The sequence below is a fragment of the Gopherus flavomarginatus genome, chromosome 11 (genome assembly GCF_025201925.1).
Source record: "Gopherus flavomarginatus isolate rGopFla2 chromosome 11, rGopFla2.mat.asm, whole genome shotgun sequence".
NCBI classification, from domain to species: domain Eukaryota; kingdom Metazoa; phylum Chordata; order Testudines; family Testudinidae; genus Gopherus; species Gopherus flavomarginatus.
Window position 1 is genome coordinate 7,002,178 of NC_066627.1, and position 21,753 is coordinate 7,023,930.

Here is a 21,753-nt window from a genome sequence, read left to right on the forward strand (position 1 = left end):
TATCCTCCACCATTCCCAAGTCAAGGATCGTATATACTGACCCAAGAGCATATCTTGAAAACTAGAGCCAATCAACAATTTTAAGCATCATTTTAGTTCTCAGTGACCCAGAATTAGTAAAGTTGGACTACATTTATTTCAGAAGCATTTTGGCTGTAGAGCAGTGTATCCTGGGATCAACATGGCTTCAACAACACTACATAAATCATGGGTCGGCAACCTATGGCATGGGTGCCAAAGATGGCACGCGAGCCAATTTTTAATGGCACGCGGCCAGGGCCAGCTCCAGGCCCCAGCACGCCAAGTGCGTGTTTGGGGCGGCATGCCGCGGGGGAGCGCTCTGCTGGTTGCCGGGAGGTCGGCAGGAGGCTCCGGTGGACCTCCCGCAGGTGTGCTTGTGGAGGGTCCGCTGGTCCCAGGGCTCTGAGGAGCTGCAGAGCGCCCCCCGCAGTGTGCTGCCGTGCTTGAGATGGCGAAATGGCTAGAGCCGGCCCTGCACGCAGCTGCCTGCTGGGACCCCCGCATGGTATTAAAAATGCTGCCAACGTGGCAATCCCCGGGGTACGTGGTCCCGGGCCGGAGCCCCGGCCTAGCGCAGCAAGCCGCCGGCCCCTCCTCTGCCTTCCCCCAGAGCCCTGCTACCGCGCGCGCAGTGCTTTGGGGGCTGGGGCTGCGCACTCCCGCAGGGCAGCATTTGGCTCCGTGGAGAGGTAAAGACGCTCCCCGCTCATCCGGAGCCCCGCTGCCGCTCGCACAGCACTCTGAGGGGCGGGGCTGGGCTGCGCGGGGGGCGGAGGCAGGGCTCCAGATGAGCGAGGAGACTCATGGTAAGGGGGCGGGGGGCAGGGGTTGGGTAAGGGGTGGGGGCAGTCAAGGGACAGGGAGCAGGGTGGGTTGGATGGGGGGTGAGATCCGGGGAGGGTGGTTGGGGCGGGGGTCTCCAGAGGAGGCTGTCAGGGAGCAGGGGTGGTTGGATGGGGCATGGGAGTCCCGGGGTCTGCTTGGGGGGTGGATAGGGGTCAGGGCAGTCAGGGGACAGGGATCAAGGAGGGTCCTGGGGGAGCAATTAGGGTGGGGGGGTCTCTGGAGGGGTTGGTCAGGGGGCAAGGAGCTGAGGGAGTTGGATGAGTCAGGAGTTCTAGTAGGGCTGTCAGGAGGCAAGGGTGTGGAGAGGGGTTGGGGCAGGCAGGGAGCGGGGGGGGTTGATGGGTCCAGAGTTCTGGGGGTCCTGTCAGGGGGTAGGGAGCAGTTAGATAGGCATGGGAGTCCAGGGGGTCTGTCTGGGAGCAGGGATGTGGATTAGGGTTGGGGCAGTCAGGGGACAGGTAGAGGGTAGGATCCTATGGGGGGCACTCAGGGGACAAGGGGCAGGGAGGCTTAGATAGGAGGTGGGATCCCAGGAGGGGGTAGTCGGGACAAGGAGTGGTTGGGAGTTTGGGGGGGCAGTCATCCAGCCCTCTGCCCTGAGCCCAGATCCCCCCCACACCCAGTCTTCTGCCCTGAGCCCTGTACCCCCATTCCCCCCCACAGGCCCTTGCCCTGAGCCCTGTACCACCTAGCCCTCTGTTGATTCCTTCACACACCCCCGATAACCCCAGCCCTGACTCTGGCGCCCCCACACATACCCAGCCCCCCTATCCTGACACCTGTACCCCCTCACATGCCCCTAACCCTCTGCCCTGGCTCTTGCACCCTCCACATCCCCAGCCCCCCAACATCCCATGCACCCCGCACATCCCCACCCCCACCTTGAGCACCAAACAGGAGTCACATTCCCACCTGCATCCCTCACATCAAATGGGAGCTGCCCAGGTAGTGCCCCCACATCCAAACCTCCTGCCTCAACCCTGAGCCCCCTCCTTCATTCTAGCTCCTGGCAAGACCCTTCACCCCCAGCCCTGTGCTCAGTGCACTCCCACCCTCAGCTTAGTGCAGAGAGAGGAAGAGAATGGGGCAGAACCAGGGAGAAGTTAGATACCCACTGTATGTGGGCAGGGCCGGGACCTCAGACCGGCAACGGGCTGAGCAGATGCAGCAGCCGGGATCCCGGATGGCAGGAGCCGGAGGATTGAACCCTTGAGCGGCAGTGGGCTGAGCCGCTCACCCCACAGCCAGTCTGGGGTGCCTGCTGCTGGCCCCGCACAGCCCGCTGCTGGTTTGGGGTTCTGGCTGCCAGACCCTTCCCAGTTGGGATCCCAGCCGCAGGCCCCACTCAGCCCACTGCCGGTCTACGTGAACAGAACCCCAGACCAGCAGTAGGCTGAGTGGGCCGATGGCTTAAGATCAACATTTTAATTTAATTTTAAATGAAGCTTCTTAAACATTTTGAAAACCTTGTTTATTTTACAATACAACACTAGTTTGTTATATTATATATAGACTTGTAGAGAGAGACCTTCTAAAAAACATTAAAATGTATCACTGGCATGCGAAATCTTAAATTAGAGTGAATAAATGAAGACTCGGCACACCACTTCTGAAAGGTTGCCGACCCCTGACTTAAACCAATATTTATGTCACTATTGAACTTAGCCTAGTGTCTTTGGGCCAGAGCCAGGTCAGTATTAAACCAGTGATGTTAATATCCCATCTGTATTTGTAAAATTATTTCAGCAGGACATCAACCATGCAGATATCTCATCTGCACCCATTTATCATTGTGGAAAGAAAATGTTCAGGTTGTTCACAAAACCTCATCAAAGAGATGAAAAATGGACACCCTCAATAGATGACATCTATTTGTTTATTTTAACAGTTTATTTCTAAGGAAACAGAGAAGAAACTTAAAAACAAAAGGGAAAAATTGGCATTTTATTTGTTATGAATAACCTCCATCCAATCAATTTCCTCAGGGCAACTTTGATCTCCTTGTTCCTCATGCTGTAGATGATTGGATTCAGCACTGAAGGTACCATGGAATAGAAATCATCCACCATGAGATCCAGATGTGATGTGGACCTGGAGTGGGGTTTCAGGTAGGCAATGATGCCAATGGAAACATACTAAGAGACAACAGTGATGTGAGGCAGGCAGGTGGAGAAGGCTTTTTGCCGGCCCTGCTCAGTGGGGATTCTTAGCACTGATCTGTAGATCTGAACATATGGCACAATTATTAAAACAAAACAGCTTAAAGCTAAGCATGCACTGAAGACAATAACCCCAGTTTCACTGAGGTCTGAGTCAGAGCAGGCGAGCTTGAGTAGCTGGGGGATGTCACAGAAGAACTGATCCACCCTGTTGCCTCCACATAAGGATAATGCAAATGTGTTTCCAGTGTGCAGGGCAGAGTAAAGATTACCACTGATCCAGACACCGGCTGCCATTTGGATACAAACTCTCCTGTTCATCACTGTCTCACAGGGCAGTGGTTGACAGATGGCGACATATCAGTCGTACGCCATGGCAGTCAGGATGCCGAGATCAGCTGAACCAAGGAACATGAAGAGAAAGACTTGAGTGACACATCCAGAATAAGCAATCACCCTGGTGTTCATGAGGGAACTGGCCATGGATTTGGGGATGATGATGGAGATGAATCCAAGGTCAAGGATGGACAGATTGACCAGGAAGAAGTACATGGACGTGTGAAGATGGCAGCTGAGGGCTATGGCTGTGATGATGAGAAGATTCCCCATCAGGTGTGACAGATAAATCATTAGAAACACCACAAAGTGCAAAATCTGCAGCTCCCAAACGTCAGAGAATCCCAGGAGAAGGAACTCGGTCACAGTAGTTCGGCTGAACATTTTCTTCCTCATTACGTTGTCTGATAGCTGTGGAGGGAAGGAGAAGGGCCATGGTCAGGATAAGAGAGTCAGAGGGAATTACCATTATAATACCTCATCATCTACTGTGAAATGTGCACAGCACTCCTCCCATCCTTCCATTGACTAGGAGCAATGAGTGCTCCTCACCTCTGACAATCAGATCACTAGAGAGACAAGTTAAGTGAAGCAATATCCGTTATTGGACCAACTTCTCTTGATGAGAGATACAAACCTTCAAACCACACAGACTACCTCACCCACCTTGGCTCTCTAATAAGCAACCAGCACTGGAATAAATTGCCTAGGGGAGGTTGTGGAATCTCCATCTCTGGAGATATTTAAGAGTAGGTTAGATAAATGTCTATCCGGGATGATGTAGACAATATTTGTTCCTGCCATGAGGGCAAGGGACTGGACTCGATGACCCCTCGAGGTCCCTTCCAGTCCTAGAATCTGTGAATCTATAAACTTGGGACCAATGCAGCTACAACTACTGCATGCAATCAGTCCATTACTCAGCCCATTAGTGTCAATTGACAAAACTCTCTTACAGTCCACGGAGCAGCATCAGTTTACACTAGGATGACCAGATGTCCTGATTTTATAGGGACAGTCCCAATACTCGGGGTTTTGTATTATACAGGCTCCTATTACCCTCCTCCCCCTCACACACATACCATCTGTCCAAATTTTTCACAATTGCTATCTGGTCACCCTAGTATACACCATGTGAGTATCTGGCCTAAGATGCCAGTTGAACAAATGCATTAAAGACTGGAACAAATTACAACCCAAGCCCACAGATCTAACAAAGATGATTCCTCAGCTCTGTCAAACAACAGAGGAAAAACTTGGGCATGAAACTAAAGTACTAGAACTCCAAGACCTCCTGATTCCCACTAGAGAAATATGTCAGATTCTCTGAGCATCCAAAGTATAAGCTTGTGTGTAATGATTCCTTCCCAAGCTCTGTATATAGATGACCTGATACCTGGTTACAAATTGACTGATGGCACCAATCCCAGCTCCACTCCCATCTCTGGGTGTCGATGGGCTAGTAGCATTGCTCAGTGACTTTGTCTGGCCTGAGTGGGGCAGCAACTGTCAAAAGACCTGAGTTGTGTTCTTATCTCTGCCAGTGGCTTGCTGTGTGATCTTGGGCTGGTCACTTCTCCTCCCCGAGCCTCTGTTTCCCCTCCTTCCCTTTGTCTGCCTGGTCTTTTATGAACTCTGTGGAAGATGGGCTGTGTCTTCTCATATGCATGCTCAGTGCACCCATTTAAAGCCTTCGTGCTCAGCTGGCAGCCGTGTTGCACACAGGATATGGTGATAGACCAGGAGGTCTGGATTCCTGTCCCATTGACCTCCTGGGGTCCGTCAATGCAGCAGCAGGGAGCATCTTCCCAGCTCCAGTAAACAGACATGGGGTAGCTCTGCTGAAGTTACTGTAGAAAACTTACCCATGTAGCCCTGAGGTAGCCTGGTCAGCAGCTCAGGCTCCATCTGTCTATGTAACCATGGAGTTCAGTCGGGTTTGTACTGAGGCTCAAAAAGAATTAGATAAATTCATGGAGGATAGGTCCATCAATGGCTATTAGCCAAGATGGACAGGGATGATGTCCTTAGCCTTTGTTTGCCAGAAGTGGGAATGGGTGACAGGGCATGGATCACTTGATAGTAACCTCTTCTGTTCATTCCCTCTGGGGCACCTGGCACTGGCCACTGTTGGAAGACAGGATACTGGGCTAGATGGACCTTTGATCTGACCCAATATGACCGTTCTTATGAGGTGGCTAGACTAAGCCATTCCCTGTGCTGCCGGCATTTACTCTGTTATTTTTACAGCATAGCTAGTGAAATCTGCCTACCTGAGTTGGGAAGCATATTCCTAGCTGCAGTGTAGATGTGCCCTTAATGTCCTTGGCAGGGTCCAGACAGATAGGCTGCAACCTCTTGACTGAATCCCCACTCTGAGTTTCAAAGTAGTGAGGGAGGGATAGCTCAGTCGTTTGAGCATTAGCCTACTAAACTCAGGGATGTGAGTTCAATCTTTAAGGGGGCCACTTAGGGATCTGGGGCAAAAATTGGTCCTGCTAGTAAAGGCTAAGGGCTGGACTCAGTGACCTTTCAAGGTCTCTTCCAGTTCTAGGAGATTGGTATATCTCCTATTTTTATTAAAGTGCTAGTATGCCTGTTAGGTACAGCCCATATTCCCTGGGCTGTCAACTCTGCTGTTTACTAAGTTCTGCCATCCTGTTGCTATGTCTTTGACACAGAAATAAAAATGGATAGGACAGGATGATGGTATTTGAAATTATGGTATCATTGGACAATATTACTGCTTCCTATCCTGCCTGAAAGATAATTTCCAAATACAGCTGGTGAAAAATGTACTTGTTAAACTGTTTTAAAAGAAGAAATTGGTTTTGAGTTAAATCTATCTATCTATCTAATCTAGCCAAAGGCCATTATTTTCCTTTTGTGAAGGGTGGGGGGGGAGTTGCTTAGACTTTTCCAGTTTTCGGCTGTTTTCAGCAGAAAATGCTTGGTTCTCTGTTGCTAAATCCAATTTGAGGATTTGAAGGACTTGTATGAAAAGCCAATATTTACTAACAAAAAGGAAAAAAAATCTGACTTTCCCTACTTATTTGATTAAATAGATAGTAAAAGTCATAAAGAGTTAAAATTGGAAGTCAGATTTAGGTTCTTAAATTTGCCCTGTACATTAATACTCTAATATATTTAATTGAAATAGCAAACTTACTGTGTTGGTCTTTGGATAATTTTTCCCAATTTGGGATGCATTTGATCCTCCAGTAGTAGAAAATGTGGTCACTATCTATCTATCTATCTATACATGTCCATGCAAAACAGTCTATCACCTTCTCTCTCTCATGTAAACATCACTGCATTACCCAGCAGTGGTTTCCATGTCCAAAGATGGATTTCCTGAGTCGCTGGTCTCTCCACAGTTCCTAGCAGACAGGGAACCACTCCACAGATGGGTGCTCCCTACTCTCTTCCTCAGGCAGGCTTGACCATGAGGTGATGGACTAAATGCGACGAGGGACTGAAAACCCCTGAAGATTTAGAACTGCTCCTGGGTTGTACAAGCATCAAACACCATCACAGCTCAGTATGTCCCTGCTCTGGGGCTAAATAGCTGCATCCAGTCTCCAAGGCTGTGAGCCCAGCTCAGATGTGACCTCAGGAAAAAAACCACCTGGACAACCTGTCCAAGCCAACCTTAACCCTACAGAGGAGGAACAGCACCTGCCCTGGATCTCACACAACGGCAACATCCCTGAAAGGACCGTTGGCTAAAAAAACAAGGCAGATTTGGCTAAAGTATCTGACAAGCGAAATGTATATTTATAGCACAGGCATGTGACATACAATAGCTAAGAGGCTAGCAGCACCAGAAGCTTAGCTGGCCTGGAATAATCTGTTCCTTCATTATTTCCACATGATTACCACTGGGGCAGCAGATAATTTTTTCCCCTGCATTGCATCAGCAGCTCTTGGGAGGCAGACACCAGAAGAAACCACAACTCAGATTGCCCAGGGTGTTCAAAGGTACCCAGAGACAAGCATGAAAAATGAAAGATCATGTCCTGAGCTGGTTAGAATTGATGCAGTTCCACTGATTTCAAAGTAGCTAGGGCTATTTACACCAACAGATGACCTGGCCCTTTGATTTCAATCAAGCTATGGCCAATTTACACTGAGGGCCTAGCATGTCAGAGTTCACTTTGTTTATTTGGGATTGAGGGTATCTCTTGAAACCCCTTTATGTGTGTGGATGGGGATAGGGTATTGTCATAGACTGAGGCTCCAACAGTTTCCCCTGTATACCACAGCCTCTCTTCTGAGGTCTGTCTAGGGCTCATCACCCTGTCTTCCAAGGTGTCCTGTTGGAGAATCCAACTCAAACATTTGGAAAGCAGCTTCTCCAGAATGGCTTCTCCACTAAGGACGAGGGGAGGGGTTTGCTCAGCAAATCACCCTCCAGTGACTCGGGGGAATATGATAGAAGTTTAAAAAATAAGGACTGGTGTGGGGAAAGTAAATAAGGAAGTGTTATTTACTCCCCATAAGACAAAAACTAGGGGTCACAAAATGAAATTAATAGACCACAGATTTAAAACAAACAAAAGGAAATATTTTTTCACACAATGCACAGTGAACGTGTGGAACTCCTTGCCAGAGGATGTTGCAAAGGCCAGGATTATAACAGGGTTCAAAAAAGAGCTAAATAAGTTTAAGAAGGATTGGCCCATCAATGGCTGTTAGCCAGAACGGGCAGGGATAGTGTGCCTAGCCTCTGTTTGCCAGAAGCTGGGAATGGGCAACGGGATGGCTCACTTGATGATTACCTGTTCTGTTCATTCCCTCTTGGGTACCAGTTATTGGCCACCGTTGGAACAAGGGACACTGGACTAGATGGACCTTTGGTCTGACAAAATATGGCCATTCTTACGTTCCTACGTTCTTATGTTCAGTGCACAGAGCTCTGCCTAACTAGGCTTTTGTTCCATCTGCTGACAAAGACCATGTGATCTGGGACACAGTGTCCTGCACTGAGGAACCAGAGCACTTTCTCTGCAGACTTCAGGGATCTGGAAGCATTTTTCAGCCCCTGCTGTTGCTCTACATTGAAGAAGGTGTGCTTTTTGGGGGCTGAATTTGGGATGCCAGGGCCAGGTCCTTCAGCCCTTACTAAGCATTCTGGCAGCAGTCAGTGGCAGTGCAGTCTGAGCAATGGCTCCAGGAATGGGTTCCATCCAACTGGATAATCTCTTACATAGATATAGCCTTGTGGTGTGAGCCATAGGATCAAGTCACAGCAATATTTGCATTTCTTATCTATCTTGACTGATAAGAGAGCCCAAACTGTTAGTCTGTGCCCAGTATGGTAAGAACACATGAAAATACATTGACTTTGTCCACCAAATACTAAGCAATTTATCCAGCATAACATTCTCCTTCCGTCAGCAAACAATTTTCCCATTAACTAACTGTAATTTTCCCCCATTAAGCAAATGGCAAATTTTTCTCCACCAGTGAGGTAGCACATTCTCCTTCTTCAACCAGCCACAGTTTTCTCTGCCCTTCACTACCCCTACACTTCTCCACCTTCCAAAAATCACAGACCTTCCCTTCTCCACCTATCTTCCCCCCACCATTTACAATCTACACAATTCCCCCAACCAACACTAGCCTTCTTCCCTTTTCAATGATAATGAGAACATGCCTCATTCACCAACCATAATATTCTCCCTCCATATAATTTTTCCCAGTCGTATCATGTCCTGTGTTCATGGCTTCAAGGAAAGCTTTGGAGAATGAGTAGGCCATAGGCCACATCCTGAAGTTTCACAGACTTGGGCTGTGGGTTCAGAAGGCATTCCACTGTCAATGAACCAGCATTGGTTTGCTCAGTTGTCTCAGCAGATTATGGTTCTCCTGGTGTCTAAATGAAGATAGGAGAGGAGAGGAGAGGAGAGGAGAGGAGAGACACTGCACTTTCATGTTTCTAACGATCGCAACTTTTGGAAATGTCTTGAGCCAGGGTTCTTGGGGTTTCCAGGATGAAGAGCTGAGAGTCGAGCTCCCATTCTAGCCAGGCACTCTGAGCTGTGATCTCTGTTCCAGGCATAAGGAGTAGAAGAAAGTCAGGGAGTAGGGAGCCTCCTGCAGGGGATGCAGAAAGGAGACCGAGGGCCAGAAAGAACTTTTGAAGAAGCTCTCCAGAGCAGCCAGCGGGGAGGCCTGGCTTGAGTGACCTGCACTGCAGAGCAGGAACAGAACCCATCAGACGGAGTTAGGAGCCCAGAAGGGGCAGAACGGCGTTTGGTAAATAATGTTTAATATTGAATATTTATAGACAGACATGAAGAGGAAATGAGTCACAATAATTGGTGTTATCTATTGATCTATCGATCTATCTCTTGAATCACATACTATGCTTTTATCCCTCATATATGAATTGTATATATCCATGCACAGAGATGGGATTCTAATACTATTAATAGGCCGGCTTTGTGAGATCCTTTCTTAGCTTTAATGTGACTAGTTTTACAATGGATGATGCATGAAATGCCAGGTCAGTGCATATGACACCAGACAAATTACTCATACCAGTATTTATTAGAGAGAGAAGGTGGCCCTTATGCAGAGCTCATCTCCAGACCTGAAGAAGAGCTCTGTATACTTTTTAGAGCTTCTCTCTCTCCCCTGCAGAACTTGGTCAAATAAATGATATTACCTCACCCACTGTGTCTCTCAAATATTTGGTGACCAACATGGCTGCAACAACAGTGCATACACCAGTGTTTATGTCACTATTGAATTTAGCCTTGTGTCTTTGAGCCAGTATCAAACCACCAATGTTGATGGAGCTACTCTGCATTAGCAAAGGATTAGCTGAGATGTGGAAAACACAAAGGAGTCCTTGTGGCATGTTTGAGACTAACACATTTATTTGGATATTAGCTTTCGTGGGCTATAACCAACCTCATTAGATGCATGGAGTGAAAAATACAGTAGGCTGTATATTTATACCTGCCTACTGTATTTTTCATTCCATGCATCTGATGAAGTGTGTTTTAGCCCACAAAAGCTAATGCCCAAATAAATATGTTTGTCTCTAAGGTGCCACAAGAACTCCTCGTCAGTTTTGATGATACAGACTAATACAGATTCTCCTCTGCAATCTGAGATGGGGAATTCATCCATGCATCTCTGTTGCACTCACATTCTCCTGGCCACCATTACCCATTCTTGGATCGTTGTGTGTATTGGCCTTTGGCCAAATCTTGATCCATTTGAAGTGAGTGGCTAAATCCCAGCGATTTAAAAAGGATCAAAATTGGTCTCATTATCCTGTCTGATTGTCTTTAAGAAATACTCCACGGTTTCCTCTTAAACAAATAAACAAACAACCCTTTTCCACCATGGCACAAATGACACAGCATTGATTTATTTAGGGTTACAATAATGAAAAGATGTTTACCTAAGGTTCTTGGTTCCCTAACACATCATTAAAAGTAAGATGACATCTCAGTCCTATTCATATAATTATTTCAGCAGAAACTCAACCATGCAGACACTTCTTGTACACACCTTTATCATTGTGGAAAGAAAACTCCATCAAACAGATGACATTTGGGCACTCCTGATAGGTAACAAAACATCAACAATGCTGTCTAAGTGAACACTTACCATCTGCGCAGTCATTCCCACCTTAAAAATACTTTGAACAAAGAAAGAAATCAACCCACCAAAAACTAAAAAAACAGAGATAAAGACAAAAAACAAACAGGTATTGAACTGATACTGCAATCCAATTTTTAGTCCAAAAAAGAAAAGCCAGACACTCCCTGAGGTCCACTAAGGACTTTGATATGGCTAATGATTTTATGAAGAAGGTGCTAACATAGCATGGTGATGGGTGGCAGTACACAGTACTGTGATAGATAGATACACAGGCAAACAGATAATGATATTATTTACATTGGTATGCATTTACATTAAAACCATTGACTTGAGTCGTGTTTTCATTTTTGCCACTCCAAATTCCCCTTTTCGCACAAAGAGATGACAAACCATGATCTCACGGAGTCAATTACATCATCATTTGATTATATTTATAAGGAAACGTACAAGGAAGTTAAAATCAAAACAGAAAGATGGACTCCATCCAATCAATTTCCTCAGGGCAACTTTGATCTCCTTGTTCCTCATGCTGTAGATGATTGGATTCAGCATTGGAGGTACTATGGAATAGAAAACATCCACCACGAGATCCAGATGTGATATGGGCCTGGAGTGGGGTTTCAGGTAGGCAATGATGCCAGTGGAAACATACAAAGAGACAACAGTGATGTGAGGCAGGCAGGTGGAGAAGGCTTTATGCCGGCCCTGCTCAGTGGGGATTCTTAGCACTGATCTGAAGATCTGAACATATGACACAATTATTAAAACAAAACAGCTTAAAGCTAAGCATGCACTGAAGACAATAACGCCAGTTTCACTGAGGTCTGAGTCAGAGCAGGCAAGCTTGAGTAGCTGGGGGATGGCGCAGAAAAACTGATCCACCACATTTCCTCCACATAAGGATAATGCAAATGTGTTTCCAGCGTGCAGGGCAGAGTAGAGAATACCACTGATCCAGGCACTGGCTGCCATTTGGACACAAGCTCTCCTGTTCATCACTCTCTCATAGTGCAGTGGTTGGCAGATGGCGACATATCGGTCATATGCCATGACAGTCAGGATGCCGAGATCAGCTGAACCAAGGAACATGAAGAGAAAGATTTGGGCGACACATCCAGAATAAGAAATCACCCTGGTGTTCATGAGGGAATTGGACATGGGTTTGGGGGGGTGACAGAGGTGGAGCCAAGGTCTAGGATGGCCAGATTCACCAGGAAGAAGTACAAGGGAGTGTGAAGATAGTGGTTGAGGACTATGGCTGTGATGATAAGAAGATTCCCCATCAGGCCTGCCAGATAAATCATTAGAAACACCACAAAGTGCAAAATCTGCAGCTCCCGAATGTCAGAGAAACCCAAGAGAAGGAACTCGGTCATGGTGGTTCGGTTGGACATTTTCTTCCTCAGCAAGTTGTGTGATGGCTGTGGAGGGAAGAAGAAGGTCCACACTCAGGATTCGATTTTCAGAGAGAATGGCCTTGATTCCCTTCTGAGTAATTGTCCCATGATCTCACTGCTGATGATCAGAGCACTAGAGAGAGAAGGTCAGTGAGGTAATAGCTGTTATTGTATCAGCTTCCGTGGGTGAGAGAGACAAACTTTCGAACCTCACATACTACCTCACCGACCTTGTCTATTTAATATTCTGGGACCAACATGGCTACAAGTACTGCATACAATCAGGTGTGTTAACACACTGGTGTCAATTAGCATAACTCCCATAAAATCCATGGGGCTACATCAGTTTGCACTATCTGAGGATCTGGCCCAAGATGTCACTTGAACAAATGCATTAAAGACTGGAACAAATTGCAAAAAAAATCCACAGATTGAGCAAATATGGCCCCTCAACTCTGTCAAACAACAGAAAAAAAACTTTGGCATGAAACTAAAGTACTAGAACCCCAAGACAGCCCAATTCCCACTTTCTAGGGAAATATGACACACTCGCTGAGCATCCTAAGTTCTAGCTTGTCTGTAACAATTCCTCTCCAACCTCTGTTTATAGATGACCTGCCACTTGGTTACAAATTGATTAATGGCAACAATCCCAGCAGCACTCCCATCTCGGAGTAAAGATGGGCTGGCAGCATTGCACAGTTACTGCTAGGTTAGGTCGTTTCCCTCTGTGACTTTATATCTGGTATGTGCGGGTCAGAGGCAGTCAGGAGACTTGGCTTTTGTTCTTGTCTCTGCAAGTGACCTGCTGTATGACCTTGGGACGGTCACTTCCTCTCCCCATGTCTCCGTTTCCTCTCCTTCCCTTTCTCTGACTTTTCTTTTATGAGCTCTGTGGGGGTGGAATGTGTTTTGTCATGTATCTGCACTGTGAACCCATTTACAGACTCTGTGCTCAGCTGGCAGCAGTGTTGCACATGGGATATTTTGATAGACCAGGAGGTTTGGATTCCTGTACCATTGACCTCCTGGTGGTCCATCTACACAGGAGAGGGGAACATCTTCCCAACTCCAGTAGATGGACATGGGTTAGCTCTGCTCAAGTTACTGCACAAAACATACCCATGTAGTCAGAGGTAGCCTGGGCACCAGATCAGGCTCCATCCAACTGCGAACCCATGCTGTTAAGGCAGGTTCATATTGAGGTAACTAGACTGAGCCGCTCCCTGTGCTGGCCCCATCTGCTCCGCTATGAGCTAGTGAAGTCTGCCTACCTGAGTTTGGAAGCATGCCCCCAGCTGTGGTGTAGATATGCCCTTAGTGTCCTTTGGCAAAGTCCAGATAGACAGCCTGCCACTGCTTGATTCAACCCAGACTCTGAGTTTCAAGGTTCAAGCATGTCTGTTAGGTACAGTCCATATTCCCTGGATATCAGCTCTGCTGTTTATTCAGTTCTGTCATCCTGCAGTTATGTCTTTGAAAAAGAAATAAAAATGGATATAACAGAATGACATCTTTGAAAATTATGGTATCACTGGACAACATTAGTACTTCCCACCCTGGTCAATAATATTCTGATTTAACTCTTTTTAAGGAAAATTTGTGTTTTCAGTTAAACAAATTTTTATGCAAGGTCTCATCTATCTATCTATCTATCTATCTATCTATCTATCTATCTATCTATCTATCTATCTATCTATCTATCTATCTATTCAAAAGCTGATTTTTTTCTTGAGGGGTGAGATTTTGGTTGGAATTTTTCAGTTTTCAGCAGAGAATGATTGGTTTCCTGTTGCAGAAATTCCAAACTTTGGAAATTTGGGGGACTTCTATGAAAAGACAATATTTTCTAATGAAGAAAAAAAGACAATAGCAAACTTACTGTGTTGGTTTTTGGATAGATTTTCCCAACTTGCAAAGCATTTGATCCTGCAGTGCTAGAAATTAATGACCACTGTTGATATATCTCTCTCAGAAACCCATCATTGCATTATCCAGCACTGATTTTCATATTCTATCACTGGATTTCTGAGTTACTGAGTCTCCCTGCAGTTCCAAGTAGACAGGGATCCATGCCACAGATTTGCACTTCCTGCTCCACTCCTGGGGCAGGCTTGGCTAAGAGGTGAAGGATTAAATAGAATCAGGGACTGAAAGTCCCTCCCAGCTGTACAGCTTGACATGGCTACAGCCCAGGAAGTCCCTGCTCTGGGTCTAAATAGTTGAATGATGTCTCCAGGGTTGTGAGCCCAGCAATGATCTCACCTCTGAACAAACCACCCTGACCATATACTCTAACTGATCCCACAGAGGGAGAACACAACCTAGCCTGGATCTTATACAATGGCAACATCTCTGGAAGGACCCTTGGCTAAAAACAAGGCAAGGTTGAGGCTGAAAGAGTGTCCCAAGATATTTGTCAAATCGAATATATATTTATAGCACAGACAGTTGACCTACAATAGCTTAGAGCACCAGAAGCTCCACTGGCCTGGAATAGTCTCTTCTTTCATTCATGCCACATAATTACTTTTGGGGGAACAGAGTTTTTTTGCCCCTGCATTGGATCAGCAGATCTTGGAATGCAGCCACCAGAGGAACTCACAGCCCAGGCCGCCCTGGCTGCTTGAAATTGATCACTAAGAGGTAGCCAGAGACAAATTCTAATAAAGAACGATCATTTCCTGAGCTGGTATAAATTAATACAGTTCCACTGATTTCGGAGTAGCTAGGGCTAATTATGCCGAATGATGGCCTGGCCCTTTGATTTCAATTGTGCTGTGGCCGATTTATATCAGCTGAGGATTTGGCCTGTCAGAGTTTAGTTTGTTTAGCTGGGATTAGGGATGTCTTTTGAAAGACCATTTTGTGTGTGGAGGGGGGGATAGGGCGAGGTTGGAGACTGAAGTTCCAACAGTTTCTCCTGAGGACCACCACCCTCTCCTCTCCTTCTATGGCATGTCTACGGCTCATCATCAATCCTGGAGGTGGCCACAGAATGGGAGCTGTTGGATGGTCCTCAGTGTGCCATGTCCCTGTGTAGGTGACGGAGCTACATCACAGAGATGGCCAACAGGAGATGCACCACCCATGTCCAGGAATGGGCTAAACAGCCTATAGCCCTGGGTAGAGAGGAGTCTGATTACAACTCTGTTCTGGTTCTAAGTCCTGTGCTTGGACCATGCTCCTGATAAACCTTCCATAAATTAAGGCCCAAGCTGAACAACAACCAGCCACCACTGCCACCTCCTGACCTGGGGCAGGAAACTGAGGATCTCACTGGAGGTTCCTCAGGTCAGTGTCCACCAGGGCTGGTGACCTGTTGGAGAATCGAACTCAAGCATTTTGGAAGCAGCGTCTTAGAAATGGCTGCTCCACCTGGGGTGGGGGGGCATTGCTCAGCAAACCCCCCTTCAGGGCACAGAGCTCTGCCTAACATGGCTTGTGTTGTGCCTCTAGAGTCCTGCTGACAAAGACCATGTGATTGGGGACACAGTGTCCCGCACTGAGGACCCAGAGCCCTTTCTCTGCCTATTGCAGGGATCTGAAATAGTTTTTCAACTCCTGCTGTTGCTCCATCTTGGAGAAGCTGTGCTTGTTCGGGGCTGAATTTGGGATATCAGGACCAGTTCCAGCAGCCGTTGATCATGGTTCTGGCAACAGTCATTGGCAGTGGTGTCTGACCAATGGCTGCAGGAATGGGCCTAGGGAATGGGCTTAGGGACTGCTGCTCAGGGCCTGGCCAGCCATGCAACTGTCCCAGACTGGGTACCCCAGGGCTTCCAGTCTCTTGGGAACCCTGGCTCCCCAGGCTTCCCCTCTCAGCATTGATTCCAAGCAGCCAGTTGGCCTGGGAATATGGAAGCCTTTGGGTTCCTGGCCCAGGACAGTCTGCATGGAAAGGTTAGCCCAGAGCTGTGGACACTGGGATTCCAGGCTCCCAGCTCCATGGCATGGAATCTGGAAGCCCTCAGAGCCCTGTCTTGAGCCAGGGTTCTTGGGAATTCCAGGCTGCAGAGTAGAGAGCTGAAGCTCCCATTCAAGCCAGGGACCCCCAGCTGTGATCTCTGATCCAGAGATAAAGAGTAGAACAATTTCAGGGAGTAGGGAGCCTCCTGGAGGATATGCATAGAAATACTCCACCGCTTCCTCTGAAACAAACAAACAAACAACCCTTTCCCACCATAGCACGAATGACACGCATAGATTTATTTATTTAGGTTACAATAATAAAAAGATGTCTACCTAAGGGTCTTGGTTCCCTAACACATTATTAATAACACAATAATAACCCAGTTCTATTCATATAATTATTTCAATAGGAACTCAACCATGCAGACACTTGTCACACCTTTATCATTGTAGAAAGAAAATTTGCAGCTCGTGTAGAAAACCCCATCAAAGAGGTGAAGTAGAGGCATCCCCAATAGGTAACAAAAAATTGACAATGCTGTCTCAATGAACACTTACCATCTTCCCAGTCAGTTCCACCTTAAAAACAATGGAACAATGAAAGAAATAAACCCACCTACCGATTAGGTAAAAAAAATATAAACTAAAAATCATAAACAGAAGCAAAAAACAACAGTTATTGCACTGATAGTGCAATCCAATTTTGTATTCCCAAAAAGAAGAGTCAGGGACTCCATGAAGTCCAGTAAGGACTTTGATATGGCTACTGGTATTATACAGAAGGTGCTCAGATAGTATGGTGATGGGTGGCAGTATACAATCCTGTGACAGATAAACAGACAGACAGACAAATAGATGCTGATATTATTCATACTGGTATAAATTTATGGTAGCTCCACTGACTCGAGTGGTGTTTTCATTTTCCCCATGCAAATTCCCCTTTGTGTATAAAGAGATGGCAAATCATATGCTCATGGAGACAAAAATGTCATCAGTTGATTTATTTGTAAAGAAACACACATGGGTGGTGGAACTAAGGGTGTGAGGGGTGCTGCAGTACCCCCTGGCTTGAAGTAGTTTCTATTATATGCAGGGTTTATAAAGTTTGGTTCAATGGCTCTCAGCACCCCCACTATAAAAATTGTTCCAGCACCGCTGGAAACACAGAAGGAAATTAAAATTAAAGGAGAAAGATGAACATTTTATTGATCATGAATAACCTCTGTCCAATCAATTTCCTCAGGGCAGCTTTGATCTCCTTGTTCCTCATGCTGTAGATGATCGGATTCATCATTGGAGGCACCACGGAATAGAAAACATCCACCACGAGATCCAGACGTGATGTTGAGCTGGAGTTGGGTTTCAGGTAGGCAAAGATGCCAGAGAAAATAAACAAAGAGACAACTGTAACGTGAGGAAGGCAGGTGGAGAAGGCCTTATGCCGGCCGTGCTCAGAGGGAATTCTCAGCACAGTTTTGAAGATCTGAACATATGACACAATTATTAAAACAAAGCAGCTTAAGACTAAGCATGCACTAAAGGCAATAACACCACTTTCATTGACGTCAGAGTCAGAGCAGGCAAGCTTGAGTAGCTGGGGGATGTCGCAGAAGAACTGATCCACCCTGTTGCCTCCACAGAAGGATATTACAAAAGTGTTCCCAGTGTGCAGGGCAGAGTAAAGAATACCACAGATCCAGGCACTGGCTGCCATTTGGACACAAGCTCTCCTGTTCATCACTCTCTCATAGTGCAGTGGTTGGCAGATGGTGACATATCGGTCATATGCCATGACAGTCAGGATGCCGAGATCAGCTGAACCAAGGAACATGAAGACAAAGACTTGGGCAACACATCCAGAATAAGAAATCACCCTGGTGTTCATGAGGGAATTGGACATGGGTTTGGGGGGGTGACAGAGGTGGAGCCAAGGTCTAGGATGGCCAGATTCACCAGGAAGAAGTACAAGGGAGTGTGAAGATAGTGGTTGAGGACTATGGCTGTGATGATAAGAAGATTCCCCATCAGGCCTGCCAGATAAATCATTAGAAACACCACAAAGTGCAAAATCTGCAGCTCCCGAATGTCAGAGAAACCCAAGAGAAGGAACTCGGTCATGGTGGTTCGGTTGGACATTTTCTTCCTCAGCAAGTTGTGTGATGGCTGTGGAGGGAAGAAGAAGGTCCACACTCAGGATTCGATTTTCAGAGAGAATGGCCTTGATTCCCTTCTGAGTAATTGTCCCATGATCTCACTGCTGATGATCAGAGCACTAGAGAGAGAAGGTCAGTGAGGTAATAGCTGTTATTGTATCAGCTTCCGTGGGTGAGAGAGACAAACTTTCGAACCTCACATACTACCTCACCGACCTTGTCTATTTAATATTCTGGGACCAACATGGCTACAAGTACTGCATACAATCAGGTGTGTTAACACACTGGTGTCAATTAGCATAACTCCCATAAAATCCATGGGGCTACATCAGTTTGCACTATCTGAGGATCTGGCCCAAGATGTCACTTGAACAAATGCATTAAAGACTGGAACAAATTGCAAAAAAAATCCACAGATTGAGCAAATATGGCCCCTCAACTCTGTCAAACAACAGAAAAAAAAACTTTGGCATGAAACTAAAGTACTAGAACCCCAAGACAGCCCAATTCCCACTTTCTAGGGAAATATGACACACTCGCTGAGCATCCTAAGTTCTAGCTTGTCTGTAACAATTCCTCTCCAACCTCTGTTTATAGATGACCTGCCACTTGGTTACAAATTGATTAATGGCAACAATCCCAGCAGCACTCCCATCTCGGAGTAAAGATGGGCTGGCAGCATTGCACAGTTACTGCTAGGTTAGGTCGTTTCCCTCTGTGACTTTATATCTGGTATGTGCGGGTCAGAGGCAGTCAGGAGACTTGGCTTTTGTTCTTGTCTCTGCAAGTGACCTGCTGTATGACCTTGGGACGGTCACTTCCTCTCCCCATGTCTCCGTTTCCTCTCCTTCCCTTTCTCTGACTTTTCTTTTATGAGCTCTGTGGGGGTGGAATGTGTTTTGTCATGTATCTGCACTGTGAACCCATTTACAGACTCTGTGCTCAGCTGGCAGCAGTGTTGCACATGGGATATTTTGATAGACCAGGAGGTTTGGATTCCTGTACCATTGACCTCCTGGTGGTCCATCTACACAGGAGAGGGGAACATCTTCCCAACTCCAGTAGATGGACATGGGTTAGCTCTGCTCAAGTTACTGCACAAAACATACCCATGTAGTCAGAGGTAGCCTGGGCACCAGATCAGGCTCCATCCAACTGCGAACCCATGCTGTTAAGGCAGGTTCATATTGAGGTAACTAGACTGAGCCGCTCCCTGTGCTGGCCCCATCTGCTCCGCTATGAGCTAGTGAAGTCTGCCTACCTGAGTTTGGAAGCATGCCCCCAGCTGTGGTGTAGATATGCCCTTAGTGTCCTTTGGCAAAGTCCAGATAGACAGCCTGCCACTGCTTGATTCAACCCAGACTCTGAGTTTCAAGGTTCAAGCATGTCTGTTAGGTACAGTCCATATTCCCTGGATATCAGCTCTGCTGTTTATTCAGTTCTGTCATCCTGCAGTTATGTCTTTGAAAAAGAAATAAAAATGGATATAACAGAATGACATCTTTGAAAATTATGGTATCACTGGACAACATTAGTACTTCCCACCCTGGTCAATAATATTCTGATTTAACTCTTTTTAAGGAAAATTTGTGTTTTCAGTTAAACAAATTTTTATGCAAGGTCTCATCTATCTATCTATCTATCTATCTATCTATCTATCTATCTATCTATCTATTCAAAAGCTGATTTTTTTCTTGAGGGGTGAGATTTTGGTTGGAATTTTTCAGTTTTCAGCAGAGAATGATTGGTTTCCTGTTGCAGAAATTCCAAACTTTGGAAATTTGGGGGACTTCTATGAAAAGACAATATTTTCTAATGAAGAAAAAAAGACAATAGCAAACTTACTGTGTTGGTTTTTGGATAGATTTTCCCAACTTGCAAAGCATTTGATCCTGCAGTGCTAGAAATTAATGACCACTGTTGATATATCTCTCTCAGAAACCCATCATTGCATTATCCAGCACTGATTTTCATATTCTATCACTGGATTTCTGAGTTACTGAGTCTCCCTGCAGTTCCAAGTAGACAGGGATCCATGCCACAGATTTGCACTTCCTGCTCCACTCCTGGGGCAGGCTTGGCTAAGAGGTGAAGGATTAAATAGAATCAGGGACTGAAAGTCCCTCCCAGCTGTACAGCTTGACATGGCTACAGCCCAGGAAGTCCCTGCTCTGGGTCTAAATAGTTGAATGATGTCTCCAGGGTTGTGAGCCCAGCAATGATCTCACCTCTGAACAAACCACCCTGACCATATACTCTAACTGATCCCACAGAGGGAGAACACAACCTAGCCTGGATCTTATACAATGGCAACATCTCTGGAAGGACCCTTGGCTAAAAACAAGGCAAGGTTGAGGCTGAAAGAGTGTCCCAAGATATTTGTCAAATCGAATATATATTTATAGCACAGACAGTTGACCTACAATAGCTTAGAGCACCAGAAGCTCCACTGGCCTGGAATAGTCTCTTCTTTCATTCATGCCACATAATTACTTTTGGGGGAACAGAGTTTTTTTGCCCCTGCATTGGATCAGCAGATCTTGGAATGCAGCCACCAGAGGAACTCACAGCCCAGGCCGCCCTGGCTGCTTGAAATTGATCACTAAGAGGTAGCCAGAGACAAATTCTAATAAAGAACGATCATTTCCTGAGCTGGTATAAATTAATACAGTTCCACTGATTTCGGAGTAGCTAGGGCTAATTATGCCGAATGATGGCCTGGCCCTTTGATTTCAATTGTGCTGTGGCCGATTTATATCAGCTGAGGATTTGGCCTGTCAGAGTTTAGTTTGTTTAGCTGGGATTAGGGATGTCTTTTGAAAGACCATTTTGTGTGTGGAGGGGGGGATAGGGCGAGGTTGGAGACTGAAGTTCCAACAGTTTCTCCTGAGGACCACCACCCTCTCCTCTCCTTCTATGGCATGTCTACGGCTCATCATCAATCCTGGAGGTGGCCACAGAATGGGAGCTGTTGGATGGTCCTCAGTGTGCCATGTCCCTGTGTAGGTGACGGAGCTACATCACAGAGATGGCCAACAGGAGATGCACCACCCATGTCCAGGAATGGGCTAAACAGCCTATAGCCCTGGGTAGAGAGGAGTCTGATTACAACTCTGTTCTGGTTCTAAGTCCTGTGCTTGGACCATGCTCCTGATAAACCTTCCATAAATTAAGGCCCAAGCTGAACAACAACCAGCCACCACTGCCACCTCCTGACCTGGGGCAGGAAACTGAGGATCTCACTGGAGGTTCCTCAGGTCAGTGTCCACCAGGGCTGGTGACCTGTTGGAGAATCGAACTCAAGCA

General features: G+C 46.3%; 3 pseudogenes; all 3 read right to left on the bottom strand.

Moving 5' to 3' along the window:
* Positions 1-2,783: 2,783 nt before the first annotated feature.
* On the bottom strand, positions 2,784-3,758 carry LOC127031800 (olfactory receptor 14A16-like; annotated as a pseudogene).
* A 7,644-nt stretch (positions 3,759-11,402) lies between these two features.
* LOC127031801 (olfactory receptor 14A16-like) lies at positions 11,403-12,412 on the bottom strand (annotated as a pseudogene).
* Positions 12,413-17,474: 5,062 nt separating this feature from the next.
* On the bottom strand, positions 17,475-18,463 carry LOC127031317 (olfactory receptor 14A16-like; annotated as a pseudogene).
* Between the last annotated feature and the right edge of the window lie 3,290 nt (positions 18,464-21,753).